A 6,000-nucleotide genomic window follows, 5' to 3' on the forward strand; every position below is an offset into this window, starting at 1 on the left:
ATGACCCTTATTGATTTTAGGAGTTATTGGGTCAAAGGTCATGTTCACAGTGACCTTGAATGCGAAAATGATTCCAGTGATAACTGGACAATGCCTGCACCCATGGCCCTCGAACCTGACTTGGAATTGTGTCTGACCTGTCACAGTGACCTTGAACAAAAAAAGCTTGTCTGTGTTATAACTTGTCAATGCCTGCACCCATGGCCCTCAAATTTGACATTTAGATTTTTGGTGACCAGCTGATGACTCCTATGGATTTTGAGGTCATAGAGTCAAAGGTCATGGTCATAACACACTCTATTCTCAAACTTTGAATGGTCATACTCTTAAAACTGCCTCAACGGCATCCAATGTCAGTGACAAATCAGCTGTCATTTCGGTCCATGCATATTTCATTCAATTGTCCATATAATCTGACATGGCGCTCAGGGGGGAGGGGGAGGCATAATGTATGACAAACATCTCTTGTTAAATTATCATTTGCCACACCTTCAGGCCAGATTTTAAAGATCTAGATGTAGCACTTACTTTTACCAATAATACTACTCCCAGCTTTTACAAAGGACTCAAAGATAGATGTATTGTATCGATGCGAAACCAATACCTATGCATACAAATAAAGTAAAACAGTTCAAAAGCGCGTATTTGCGCCATCTGTGAAGTAAAAGGCTTATAAAAACAATAAAGAATCGGAGAATGAATGACAATCTTAAAATATTTTATTTTGCTTTTGTCGATTTTTTCTATGAAAAGAATTCCAACTCAGTTCTTGAGATTGCAATTGTAAAGAGTCGTGCTTAAACGAATGCAAACTATGTCATTCTATACCTCTAAGGCAAAGAAGGAAATTTGACAAGTTAAAATCATACATTAAAACCGCATCGGGTCACGTTGCCCTAAATTTCGCACTCTTATTTGTGTTGAATGTACACCACGACCTATCTGCGTACCACTATTCAAGTTTAGTTTGAACCTGATGCGCTGTGATATAAACAAACTGTAGCGGACATCAAGAAAAATGTCAAGTCGTCATAAACAATTATTTGATTTTTGTATTGTTTTGATGAAGTCCATGTGCTTTGGAGCGCGTACCCCATTTTAAGCCAAGCAAATGATTTCCAGAGGCCCCATGTAGTTCCATAAATCGTTGCCATTGTGTATTTGGTTTATTTAAACTGCACTGTGACGTCCGTCTTTGTTAGCACGAGATTGAAAGCGGCGATCTTACAATCTCTAATGTTTGGTTTACTCTTACTGCACAGTGGCGTCCGTTCTCTTTGTTGGCACGAGATTGAAAGCGGCAATCTTACACTCTATTGTTTGGTTTACTCTAACTGCACTGTGACGTCCGTTCTCTTTGTTGGCACGAGATTGAAAGCGGCAATCTTACACTCTCTATAGTTTGGTTTACTCTAACTGCACTGTGACGTCCGTTCTCTTTGTTGGCACGAGATTGAAAGCGGCAATCTTACACTCTCTAATGTTTGGTTTACTCTAACTGCACTGTGACGTCCGTACTCTTTGTTGGCACGAGATTGAAAGCGGCAATTTTACACTCTCTAATGTTTGGTTTACTCTAACTGCACTGTGACGTCCGTACTCTTTGTTGGCACGAGATTGAAAGCGGCAATCTTACACTCTATAGTTTGGTTTACTCTAACTGCACTGTGACGTCCGTTCTCTTTGTTGGCACGAGATTGAAAGCGGCAATCTTACACTCTCTATAGTTTGGTTTACTCTAACTGCACTGTGACGTCCGTTCTCTTTGTTGGCACGAGATTGAAAGCGGCAATCTTACACTCTCTATAGTTTGGTTTACTCTAACTGCACTGTGACGTCCGTTCTCTTTGTTGGCACGAGATTGAAAGCGGCAATCTTACACTCTCTATTGTTTGGTTTACTCTAACTGCACTGTGACGTCCGTTCTCTTTGTTAGCACCATCTTGAAAGCGGCGATCTTACACTCTCTAATGTTTGGTTTACTCAAACTGCACTGTGACGTCCGTACTCTTTGTTGGCACCAACTGGACGGCATAGATCTTGCACGCTCTAATGATTGGTTTATTCAAACTGCACTGTGACGTCCGTACTCTTTTGTTGGCACCAACTGGAAGGCAGCGATCGTACATTCTCAAATGTTTAGTTTACTCTAACTGCACTGTGACGTCCGTACTCTTTGTTGGCACCAACTTGAAGGCAACGATCGTACACTCTCTAATGTTTGGTTTACTCTAACTGCACTTTGACGTCCGTACTCTTTGTTGGCACCAACTTGAAGGCAACGATCGTACACTCTCTAATGTTTGGTTTACTCTAACTGCACTCTGACGTCCGTACTCTTTGTTGGCACCAACTTGAAGGCAACGATCGTACATTCTCAAATGTTTGGTTTACTCTAACTGCACTGTGACGTCCGTACTCTTTGTTGGCACCAACTGGACGGCATAGATCTTGCACGCTCTAATGATTGGTTTATTCAAACTGCACTGTGACGTCCGTACTCTTTGTTGGCACCAACTTAAAGGCAGCGATCGTACACTCTCTAATGTTTGGTTTACTCTAACTGCACTGTGACGTCCGTACTCTTTGTTGGCACCAACTTAAAGGCAGCGATCGTACACTCTCTAATATTTGGTTTACTCTAACTGCACTGTGACGTCCGTACTCTTTGTTGGCACCAACTTGAAGGCAACGATCGTACACCCTCTAATGTTTGGTTTACTCTAACTGCACTTTGACGTCCGTACTCTTTGTTGGCACCAACTTAAAGGCAACGATCGTACACTCTCTAATGTTTGGTTTACTCTAACTGCACTGTGACGTCCGTACTCTTTGTTGGCACCAACTGGAAGGCAGCGATCTTGCACGCTCTAATGATTGGTTTACTCTAACTGCACTGTGACGTCCGTACTCTTTGTTGGCACCAACTTAAAGGCAGCGATCGTACACTCTCTAATGTTTGGTTTACTCTAACTGCACTGTGACGTCCGTACTCTTTGTTGGCACCAACTTAAAGGCAACGATCGTACACCCTCTAATGTTTGGTTTACTCTAACTGCACTGTGACGTCCGTACTCTTTGTTGGCACCAACTTGAAGGCAACGATCGTACACCCTCTAATGTTTGGTTTACTCTAACTGCACTTTGACGTCCGTACTCTTTGTTGGCACCAACTTAAAGGCAACGATCGTACACCCTCTAATGTTTGGTTTACTCTAACTGCACTGTGACGTCCGTACTCTTTGTTGGCACCAACTTGAAGGCAACGATCGTACACTCTCTAATGTTTGGTTTACTCTAACTGCACTTTGACGTCCGTACTCTTTGTTGGCACCAACTTGAAGGCAACGATCGTACACTCTCTAATGTTTGGTTTACTCTAACTGCACTGTGACGTCCGTACTCTTTGTTGGCACCAACTTAAAGGCAACGATAGTACACTCTCTAATGTTTGGTTTACTCTAACTGCACTGTGACGTCCGTACTCTTTGTTGGCACCAACTTAAAGGCAGCGATCGTACACTCTCTAATGTTTGGTTTACTCTAACTGCACTGTGACGTCCGTACTCTTTGTTGGCACCAACTTGAAGGCAGCGATCTTGCACGCTCTAATGTTTGGTTTACTCTAACTGCACTGTGACGTCCGTACTCTTTGTTGGCACCAACTTAAAGGCAACGATCTTGCAAGAGCTTCTTAAGAACAATTTGGTTTTGCTCACAGCGATGTAGAGAATTTCTTCATCACTCGATTGCTTTACTGCTACAGCACAAGATTTCCCATCCAGCATTGAGACCGGAAGGAAGTTGTTGAAAATCCACCGACCACCAGGATGCATAAGAATTACTCCGTCTTCTGAACTGGTCGCGAAAAACGATGAACCCTCCTTGCTCACGGCCATGCTTTTTACCGAATACTTGTGACTAACTTCAAACCCCAATTTCTCATCATTGAAATTGTCTCGCTTAAACACGAGAAGTTGTCGATTATTTTCATCGCTAAGGAAAATCCTGAATTGTGAATCCACATAGATTTTGGATAATCCTCTTGTCAGTGATAGTTCTTCGGGTCGGAATACCTTTTTCATATCCCCATTCAGTACATCATACATTTTAACGTAACCGGCACGTTTACGTGGTGCGAACGTGGCAAAGAGATAATTTCTTTGAAAACATATCCCAAAACAACGAGAATCCAATTTTAGCTTCCTCGTTTTGGTTGGCTTTATTTCACCATCATCAGCTTCAAAAAACCAGACCTCACTGTCCGAAAAGAATCCAGGGACAAGCACGGAAAACTCGTGCTTTTCCACGACAGCTAGATCGGCGAGGCCCCAAAAGTATCCGGTTTGTCGCGATGTAAAAGGGTATGTATATATGTGACGTAAATTGCTGTCGAACATCAACAAAACGTTCGATTTTCGGTCAGCCAAAATGAGTTTGTCTTCTATTAAAATCATGGCTGAAATGTTAGCATTGTTATTATCTAGTTCAACACTTCCTATATCCTCTACACAGAGTCTTGTATTTTCTTTGCTCATTTTGGCAAAGTTCTTAACACAATACAGTTCACAAAATATTTTCAAGTCCCAACCGAACTATAACCATACCACAGATAACGAATCAATTCACTAGTTAAATGCAAATACATGCAGGTTCGTGATATTATATTTTATGTATAGACTCGGGTTGCCAAAGTAAACACTCCCGTGTTTATATCCCTCGAGATCAATAAACGTTTATTTGAGTTTATGTCTTAACATTTATCATTCAAACAACGGTCGTTTATTTATTTTTAACAGTTATGAATAATTAGAAGTATTCAAAATGTGAAATTGTCATTCAATTTGTCTTTCTTGGCCAATAAACAAAAAAGGATAATATTTACAGGCAATACTTGCAGTGTCATGGTGTAACATCGCATAAAAAGTGTTGCTGTTTTTGTTGCTTCGATTTATTTATACAAGAAATTACATATTTGTTTTCGAATCATTGTAAGGAAGCTTTTAAAATAGCGTATCAATTTACAAACAAAAGAGAAACTGAAATTTTTCCCATTTGGGCACAATCACAATCAGTCTTAAAATTTACTTTTCCTTCACGTTCAAGATGCAGCAATCTCATTTCAAGTCATCTTGCAAGTTCAAGAGTCCTCTACTTTGATCGTTGGTTGATTGTACGGAAACAAATCCATTTATTCATTGCTTGATTGCCACAAGGAAAGTATATGCCAATAAATCCCCTACATATAACAATATAAGTATTAGGAAACCAGTTGTTCAAATCTGAATGAGATATAGAGGATATAACATTTGTGGACAGGGGCGTTTCTAGCCGTTTATTAATGTGGATTCATAATTGTGCTTGGGGAGCAGGGAAAATTTTAAAAACCATGGTGCAATCTGGTGCATTGGGTGATCTTAGGTGCTTTATTAGTACTGAAAATGGACAGTTTAAGGGTCATGAAGTCAAGTACGCATTCTGCAACTTTGGCTGATTTCTATTATTTTTAATTTTTTATTTGTTTATCATAATCATGCGGATACAGTCGAGTATTCGCGTTTAGGTAGCTACACGCCTGTTTGTTGCACATGCTATTCATTACGGATTATTTATTTATTTGTTTGAAGAATTATAATGTTTAGTATACCTACTATTTTACGCACTGGTTGGATGATTTTAAAGTAATGACACGTTTCAATTTCTTTAAGCCGAAGTCCCACCGATCTCACGTACATCATTAAATGTCTACTAATTGGGGCATATGGATGAGAATGACAGAGAAAATGGTTGATTAACATTGTAATGCTATAAAGAAACTAAACATGTGTATATATGTATGCCCAAGACATAGTTGCACATATAAATTAAGCAACTGTCTTTCATTGGCTCTGTAATAATTTACGGTCACTCATTGAATGTTTGAAACTGTTGCCTGATAGTTCTACTACTGGAGACAGGGAATACGATGCTTAACTTTTAACTGATGATTCCGCGAAACAA

The sequence above is a fragment of the Mya arenaria genome, chromosome 14 (genome assembly GCF_026914265.1).
Source record: "Mya arenaria isolate MELC-2E11 chromosome 14, ASM2691426v1".
Taxonomy (NCBI): Eukaryota; Metazoa; Mollusca; class Bivalvia; order Myida; family Myidae; genus Mya; species Mya arenaria.